The sequence below is a fragment of the Aulonocara sp. 'chitande type north' Nkhata Bay genome, linkage group LG22 (assembly GCF_057382095.1).
Source record: "Aulonocara sp. 'chitande type north' Nkhata Bay isolate Kocher_YH1m ecotype deep benthic linkage group LG22, A_spYH_male_GT1.1, whole genome shotgun sequence".
NCBI classification, from domain to species: domain Eukaryota; kingdom Metazoa; phylum Chordata; class Actinopteri; order Cichliformes; family Cichlidae; genus Aulonocara; species Aulonocara sp. 'chitande type north' Nkhata Bay.
The window spans coordinates 25,146,192-25,155,780 of record NC_141364.1 but is presented as its reverse complement, the minus strand read 5'-3'; the positions used below and the strand labels follow the sequence as shown (position 1 = coordinate 25,155,780).

General features: G+C 46.5%; 1 long non-coding RNA gene across 1 annotated transcript; it reads left to right on the top strand.

Annotated features, from left to right (window-relative positions):
• The first annotated feature begins 7,492 nt into the window (after nt 1-7,492).
• LOC147304270 (uncharacterized) lies at nt 7,493-8,943 on the top strand. The gene is made up of 3 exons (XR_015127006.1): nt 7,493-7,687; nt 7,764-7,825; nt 8,453-8,943. It is a non-coding gene; the product is annotated as an uncharacterized LOC147304270 (long non-coding RNA).
• Nucleotides 8,944-9,589: the final 646 nt, after the last annotated feature.

Sequence of the window (9,589 nt, the reverse complement as noted above, 5' to 3'; positions counted from 1 at the left end):
GGTGGCTGGTTCGTACTGTCACGGATTGCCGGGGCAAGCCGTGTGGAATGTAGGAAGGACCCAAAAGGCAGCAGCTCTGGTGCAGGTGAGTGTTTATTAACAGGGGTGGGTAAGTACAAACAGCGGTGGCGACAAAACATGAAACTGGAAACCTAAACTGGGTAAACTAATAAGACAAACCAGAACGAGGATGCAGGGAGGTCCGAAGAAATACATATGGGAAGACGCAGAGAGACCAAGGGGAAACAACACAGACGAACCAGCAATTACTAAGACAGAAAATACAACTTAAATACACTCAGAGAACACAGGGAGATTACACACAGGTGGGAAACACAGCTGGGAGTGATTAACATAACGAGACTAGGGAGGCAAACTGAAAACACTCACATAAGATGCAGACCTTCACAATAAAACAGGAACACACGGGCAGAACAGAGTAAACACTAAACAAAGGAAGAACAGAACCAAAATCGAAGAGAAAACACAAAATGCTGGGTCAAAAGGACCCAGGATCATGACAGAACCCCCCCTTCAAGGGCTGGCTCCCGACAGCCCAAAAACAAAACAAAAAAAACAGAAAACAACCCGACCAGGGCGGGCGGAGGGGGTCCAGGACGGAGGGCTCGAGGCAAAACAAAACAGGAGCACCAGAAGGCCAGAAGACAAAAAGAAAAACAAAACACAAGTCCAAAACCAAAAGAAAAGCACACCAAAGCACAGGAAAACCGAGTCCAAAACAGAAAAGACCAGGGGGCCGGCCAGGGGGCCGACAGCACAGGAGTCCAAAACAGAAGAGTTCAGGGGGCCGGCCAGGGGGCCGACAGCACAGGAACCCAAACAGTCCAGGGGGCCGGCCGTGCGGAAGGCAACGGCGGCCACTCAGGCGATGGCGGTCCGGGGGCCGGCCGCGCGGAAGGCAACGGCGGCCACTCAGGCGAAGAGGGTCCGGGGGCCGGCCGTGCGGAAGGCAACGGCGGCCACTCAGGCGATGGCGGTCCGGGGGCCGGCCGCGCGGAAGGCAACGGCGGCCACTCAGGCGATGGTGGCCGGCCAGTAGCCTAGCCAGCGGTCTAGAAAACGGCCCCTTAGCTCCAGACCCAAACGAGGCCGGGCCAGGCGAGGCTGAGGCCACAGCAGGCGGAGATGATGAAGCCGGGCCAGGCGAGGACGAAGCTGAAGCCGGGCCAGGCGAGGACGAAGCTGAAGCCGAACCAGGCGAGGATGAAACTGGACCAGGCGAGGCTGGAGCTGAAGCTGAAGCTAGACCAGGCGAGGATGAAACTGGACCAGGCGAGGCTGGAGCTGAAGCTGAAGCTAGACCAGGCGAGAACGAAGCTGGACCAAGCGAAGCACAGGCAGAAGCTGGGCCAGGCGAAGCACAGGCAGAAGCTGGGCCAGGCGAAGCACAGGCAGAAGCTGGACCAGGCGAGGATGAAGACTCTGATGAAGCTGGACCAGGCGAGGATGAAGACTCGGATGAGGCTGGACCAGACGAGGCTGAAGGCTCTGAGGCTGGACCAGACGAGGCTGATGATGAAGCTGCAGCCGGCGAGGAGGATGATGAAGCTGCAGCAGGCGGCTGGACGGGCTCCTCGGGCCCTCCAGCGGAGACATGAGACGAAAACCGGAGCGGTCCTTCGGACCTTCCAGCGGAGACAGGAGACGAAGGCCGGAGCGGTCCCTCGGACCCTCCAGCGGAGACTAGAGACAAAGGCCGGAGCGGTCCCTCGGACCCTCCAGCAGAAGTCAACACTAAGCCAGCAGTCATGGAGTCTTCTGGCAAACACGAAGGCAACTGGCAATACACTGAGCACTGGCTCTGCCCAGGCAACGCTGACATGGTGCAGTTCTCAGGTGGCTGCATAGACTTCAGGGGTCCAGAATCAGCTGGGGACTGAGACCTAGCCTCTGGGGAAGCCCTGGAGCGGCAAACTGTGCCAATGGCGGCTGAACCGCGAAAAGCCCCTTGAGGTGATATTAGACTTTCTCCCTGCATGGAGTGAATGAGTGAAACCGGGGATACTGGAGCCGGAGCTACTGGGGCCTGCGCTACAGGCGGCACTGGAGCTACTGGGGCCTGCGCTACAGGCGGCACTGGAGCTACTGGGGCCTGCGCTACAGGCGGCACTGGAGCTACTGGGGCCTGCGGCACTGGAGCTACTGGGGCCTGCGGCACTGGAGCTACTGGGGCCTGCGGCACTGGAGCTACTGGGGCCTGCGCTACAGGCGGCACTGGAGCTACTGGGGCCTGCGCTACAGGCAGCACTGGAGCTACTGGGGCCTGAACTGAAAGGGACACGGGAGACTGAACTGAAAGGGACACGGGAGACTGAACTGAAAGGGACACGGGAGACTGAACTGAAAGGGACACGGGAGACTGAGCTGAGGGGGACACGGGAAACTGAGCTGAGGGGGACACGGGAAACTGAGCTGAGGGGGACACTGGAAACTGAGCTGAGGGTGGCTGCGAGGGAGCTAACTGAGCTGAGGGTGGCTGCGAGGGAGCTAACTGAGCTGAGGGTGGCTGCGAGGGAGCTAACTGAGCTGAGGGTGGCTGCGAGGGAGCTAACTGAACTGAGGGTGGCTGCGAGGGAGCTAACTGAACTGAGGGTAGCTGCGGGGGAGCTAACTGAGCTGGGAGTAGCTGCACAGGCGATACGCAGCTCGCGTTGACATCCGCCACACAAAACACAGCCCCTGAATGAACAGTCACGTTGTCTGGAAAAGACACAGAGTCCTCACTCACCACAGCCGGTAAATTAGAAGTCCGAACGTCCGGCTGTGGGGTGGCGCGTCGGCGGCGCGATCGGCGTTTCCTCCCCGCAGACGGCTCCGACGGGCCGGGCAAGATCACATCCGGCGAGTCGGGCAGCGAGGCAGGAGTGGCTGAGAGAAGGTGAGGTGTGTGCTGGAGAAAAGCCTGCATGGTCGGAGGAAGCGATTTTAGAAGCCATGGCAGGCCGGAAAAGAGCCGTTGTAGCCGGCTTTCAACGGTGCGGCGAAGCTCCTCTGGAGGGTTTTCAAGCCACAGCCCGAGGAGAATCTCCACGTTATATGTAACGCCGTCCTGGAGCTCCTCGGACGGATTTACTGCTGCTGGGTCCATGGTGGCTGGTTCGTACTGTCACGGATTGCCGGGGCAAGCCGTGTGGAATGTAGGAAGGACCCAAAAGGCAGCAGCTCTGGTGCAGGTGAGTGTTTATTAACAGGGGTGGGTAAGTACAAACAGCGGTGGCGACAAAACATGAAACTGGAAACCTAAACTGGGTAAACTAATAAGACAAACCAGAACGAGGATGCAGGGAGGTCCGAAGAAATACATATGGGAAGACGCAGAGAGACCAAGGGGAAACAACACAGACGAACCAGCAATTACTAAGACAGAAAATACAACTTAAATACACTCAGAGAACACAGGGAGATTACACACAGGTGGGAAACACAGCTGGGAGTGATTAACATAACGAGACTAGGGAGGCAAACTGAAAACACTCACATAAGATGCAGACCTTCACAATAAAACAGGAACACACGGGCAGAACAGAGTAAACACTAAACAAAGGAAGAACAGAACCAAAATCGAAGAGAAAACACAAAATGCTGGGTCAAAAGGACCCAGGATCATGACAGTTTCAGATTTAGCCATTCGTATATTTTGCCTGTTTATGTTATTGTATTTTGCACAACTCTGTTGCTTGTGAAGCTCGCACACAAGAATTTCACTCGCATGTGCTGTACCAATGTACCTGCACATGTGATGTGACAATAAAAGTGATTTGATTTGATTTGATATGCTTTGACTCCTTCCCCATACTCTTCCCATCATTCTGTGCAAATTCATCTTTCTCTCAATTCTGTCATCTTTCATTTCAGTTGTGTTCTGTGGTCCTTCAGTACTGTTGGTGCTCCTGAGCTGGTCAGTGCATTCGTTTTAAGAATGTACTTCTAATGTTTCCGCTATCTTTCTCTCTAGATTTATTTCTTTGGACCTACCAAGTTTAGTGGTTGCAATCTACTCCAGATGTTTTATCTGCTTAATTAGTCATGGAATAATTAGGAACAGACCTCATCTGGCCATGAAAACTGGTTTTCACTCAACTGTCCCCAATTATTTATGAGCCTCTGAGAATGGGGGGCTATATATGAAAGAGGCTATTAATTTTTACAATTTGAGATATAATAAATAAAAACTAAATAAGAAATCAATAATGATACTGATTTCTTGTCCATGGTTAGCTGTGTCCTTCACTGTGTCTTCTCTTCATCATGTGTCAAGAACCACATTAGAACCCAAATGCAAACAGGCTGATAAAAAGGCAATTTAAGGTTACTTAAGCCCCTTTTCCATTAGTACCTACTCCGATCGACTCACCATGGCTCGCCACGACTCGACTCGGATCGACTGGTTTTCCATTGCAGTCGAGTACCAGTCCTGTCTGCCATGTGTTTTTTAAAACAATCTTTTATTGAGAAAATAATTTCTAACAGTTACTCAAGGTCAAAGTGTTTGCAACAAAGCCACGGCTTGACCACAAACATAATCTGGAAAAGTGTTTATGGAGGAACGCTCATGTATACTGTATTTAAGTGTTACTTTATGGTATACTTGGGATAATGACAGGCCTACACTTGGCTCTTTGAATAGCTTTTTATTTCAATTAAATACTGTGCTCATAAATTTAAGACAGGGGTGCTCATCAACCCCCGTCTTAAATTTAGGTCAAGGCCCGTTTATGTTTCTAAGATGACCTGCTGGTTCTTTTGGTACCCAAACTGTTAATCTGGCTTCTCCTAATGTTACTTCCATCTCTCTGATGGATTTTCTTTTACAGCCCGAGGATGGCCTGTTCTACTTGCACTGACAGGTCCTTTGACTGCATGTTATGAATTCACAAGCATAGATTCAAGATGCAATCTCTTGGTATCAACTCCAGAACTTTTAACCACCTAAACTATGAAGGAAAAACTGAACAGCTTTTGAGTGAACTGTCCAATTTCATTTGATCTCCTGAAAACAGGGGGCTGTGTATGTTTGTAATTCCCCAGTGGTTAATGCGGTCTTTTAGTTCAGTGCCTCAGATCAAAGCAGCAAGACTGCACTGCATCTGTTTTTTTGTTTTTTTTCATTTCAAATCTATTATAGAGCTGAAACTATGAAAAGTTTGACACTGTCCAAACATTTCCAGGCCTAACTGTAACAACTGAACAAGACGTCTGCTGGTGGATGTTGTGAGGCAGTTTCCTCGTATTGTTGCATCTAGAGATATTGGTTTGTTATAATTCAGAATTTCAATAAATATTTTTTCCTTCCTGAATTTGAACCCATTGAACCACAAACAACAGTTGCTTGTTGTATTGTCTGTTTGCAGGCTTTTGAGCTGTCACCTGTTGGCCGAGACATTCACATGAAATATATTCAAGCTGAAGGTGAAGACTTGGAATCCATGAAATGCCTGTGGCCACCGTGGTTCACCCGTCATACTGACAGATGCTTGCTTTTCCACATCTCCTCTCTTCTGTTTTCCTTTTCATATCTTCTCCTTAAATGCAGTAGCCATTGTGAAGCCCCTCCAGTCTCGGGTGTCTATATTTATTTATATATTTATCCTGTCCCCTGAAGTCACAAAATGTCTGTCGCATTTCTTTTCCACTCCCCACTTTTTTCCCCTTTTTCCTCCTCTTAGCTCACCGTCTCTTCGAAATTTTCATCTCATCTTACCTCTGTGTCCCACTATCTTATCATCTTTGGCCCTTAGATTGGATTTCCTACCTATTGGGATAGCATGCCAGAGGGAAACATTTTGATGAATTTTGCATCACTAGTGCACGCACGCACACACACACACACACACACACACACACACACACACACACACACACACACACACACACACACACACACACACACACACACACACAGATATTAAAGACAGGTATGTTACTCATTTATACACACCTGTCAATTCTTTTTTTTCATACTGACATCCCTTGTGGGGGAAAAATATGTCATTCATGTATCATTATACTGCCTGGGGCTAAACTGTTAAGGTGCTTTGACACTGCTCATCTAGGAAAAGGCACTTTCTTGCTTAGACACCTTCCCTCCTCCAATCCTCTTTCAAATCATTAACCAGAACATAGGAGCATCTCAGACAGATTTGAATCCATCATAATGATGAAACCTGGTTGCAACGCCTCCATCATTGTAGGTGTTGTCGCCCAACAAAGCAGACATGAATGAGATTTTTGTAAATCCTTTTATCATGTCTTGTAGCCTAACTAGTGTTACTTTTATCTGGAGTCGAGGCCTATTGGACAAAACCAGATTGACAAAATTACACATCTCCAGCAAAGTTTGAAGCCAAATCTGCAACAGATGGAAGCAGAATCCTCTCCAGATCCCAAAATAAACCCATTTACTCGGCCGAAAGTTTGGCCTGCTGTTTAAAAGGATCCTCTGGAGTTGCAGCTTAACAATAGGTTGGTTGAAGAGGAGGCTAGCGCAACTCCGTGTAAACCAAATGTTTCATTTCACAGTAAAGATTAATTTGGCATGTGGAGTTGCTGTGTATGAGTCTATCCCAGCTGGGCTACAGTGAATCGGAGGAAAGGAGCCACGTCAGTCTCTCAGGTGATAGATTGGAAATCAAAGTTCTAATCATACACTCTGTGCAGTTGCCTAGCAACAGGCTTCCCCTTGCTGAACTTGTCTGTTGGCTGAGAAGAAGCAAAGATGAGAAGATGATGAGCCAAACAGGGAGAGCATGTGGAGACTGAGCCAAACTCCATGACATGCCTAACCGAATGGGTTTTTATTATTTACGGACAGAAACAATGATTTGTTTCAAAGCAGGAACGGGGAATTAAAAAAAATATGCCGTTCAAATATTTTCTGAGTGGTTTCCACAGTGTCCCGTTAGTTTCTTTTCTGCTTACAAAAATAATGCATTCATAGTCATCATTTTTCCCTTTTGATATAGACTTTTTTTTTTTTTAAATCCTCTGTTAGCAGTAGAGCTGATTGCTTTAAATTGCTTCTCAGAAACTGCATAGCAGCAGCACAGCCCACATGATATGCATAGTGATGTATAGATATCTTCTTGGGGATGAATTTGAAGCATTAACTTCATTTCTTGCTTGGTTAGTGAATGAGGACACAGGCTCTTTTTCTACTGCAATTTTATTCTGCAGTGGGAATAATCAGTTCTTTTGTTGCCTGTTGCTCTGGAGAAATTTGAAACCGATTTTGTCCAGTGTGGCTGTCCATCCCTTCTATTGTGCTGTGGATTTGTGAAATTTGGATTTGTTAAACGAACTTGAATTAGGAGGGGGAAGAAAACAGAATTCAGTTGAATGCAATCTGCAGTCTACTAACATCTAGTGGTGAGATTTTACGCACTGTAGCTTAAAGTCATCATTCAACTGGCAAGTATTTGCTGCTTAATGCATGCTTATGAACCTTTACTAAAAATGGATGTAACCCATGTGAAATACAGGGCTGCAAAATCCCTTTTTGTAATCTAAGGCTATAGCCTGTTATTGTCACAAGGGGGCGCTGTGATGCAGTCTTGTGTTCTGACGACCTTGCGTCTAGTGCGCAGGAAGTATTACCTCTCTCTTCCTGTGAGATCTTCCCTCTGATGGCGGTCAAGTACGTGTCGGAGCGCATGGAAAAAGTATCTTGGTATGCAATACTGCAACCCGGTTAATGAGACCAGATTGTTTTACGTATAAATGCTAATAAGGTACTCTTTTATTAGGCCCCGAACTCTGACCACAAAGGGAATAACGTCTGTCAAGTTATTTGTGTCTGAAAATCCCGGTGAGTCACGTGCTTTCGTTAGCTACCTGTTAAGTTAGATAATGTATTTCACTAGCCGATTCAGCTCAGAAACCTTTGAACAAAAACCAATCGGGAGCTATGAGAATCTGGCGTGTTGTTTCACTTCTCCTGTTGTTCTTTACAGTGTGTTATAAGTGTTGAATGCTTTGAGCTAAACGATGCCGATGCTAGATGCGATGCTAGCTGCTAATAGCTGTTAGCCACCCCACCCCGCTGAAGCCATATTCCGATCGGGGAGGTATTCAAGTAGAAGCAATAGCTCTGTTTATATTAGAATGGTTATGTCTTAATAGATATGAGCATATTTCAAGTTTAATAGTATTTGCACTGAATTAAGTTACATTTTCTTGTAAGCCTTAAGGATGAATGTCACTTTCATTGCTATGACTGTTTACATTACAGTTTAAGCTGCTGATGTTCCTTGTTGTGATATAATTTTGATAAAATTGTTGATACTGGTACAAACAAGTTACTGTAACTCTTGTAACTTGGTAAAGCTAAAGGGAATGCCATTTGTGATTAATACATTTGGAAAAGAAGTTAATGAGCTCATGTTAAGAACACAAAATGGGAAAAGAAATTGATTGTTCTGCACTGTTTGTGTAGATTGGTTTTTTTGAACTACTAGAAGAATTCTGGAGAACCACTGACGGCGAGAACAGCCCAAATGAGATCCTGGATGATCGTGAAATGGTGTGGCCAGCCATGCGATCGGATTGTGGGATTTGCCTGAGAAACTGATTCAAGCAACCCTGGATTACAGATAAGCCCTATGCACTACTTTTCCTACCCGGATAATAGGGTTTGCACACTGACAATTCCCCTACAGTACACCTGTTTGGGTTTTCAACGACTTTAAAGGACAATTCAGACTGGACAATTCAAACTTCACAACAGGAACACTTTAATCTGTTTCATTCATTCCCAAGAGCTCTGATACTGTTCAGTATAAATCTTCCATTTAAATGTCTTTATTTTGTTTTGTTTTACATGTATTCACCTTTAAAATGCACTATTAGTGTGCAATTTGGGTTATTGTGTTGTATATGTATATAAATGGTACTGAGGCAATAAAGGTCCCAGTTATTCACTTCCAAGCCAACTCCTTTTGTGAGTCCCCAAAACAAAACCTCCTCCTGAACCTAGTAAGATGTCTAGGGTCTCTATTTGAAGTGAGAGTGTACTGGTCCTGAGTAGAGGCGCTACATGGACTTTTGAATATGACCCATGTCATATATGTTGTCCTGCTGGCACAGCTTTGGGAAGGAAATAAAGCACAATACACTGCTTTGTTTCCATTTTGGTGTTCATGAATAATGCTTTAGGAACAGCTCCCTTGACCAACAATGCAATCAATATAATTGGCCAGATTTACATGAGATTTGTTGTTTTGGATGAATGTCTTGAACTTCCCGGCAGTATCAAGCATCGGGCCAAAATTAGAATCTGTCCAAGAGAAATATCTAAATTCCATTTCATAAGGACCTTCTTGAATAGCATGATAATAACACTGTGTGATGGCTTAATGGTTTTTCTCACTTTTGTGATATTGTGATGTGTCATGAACAATACAGCCTCTGCTTGAGGCAAGTAATTTTATTTATAGCATATGCACAAAGGTATTTTACCTCACCTGCGGTACATACTGTCACGGTTCTGGAGCTTCCCTCTTCTCCACAAGAGCGGCCCACATATTGGCTTCTTCTGATACTGCCCCCTGGTGACAGTATATAGTTATGGTAT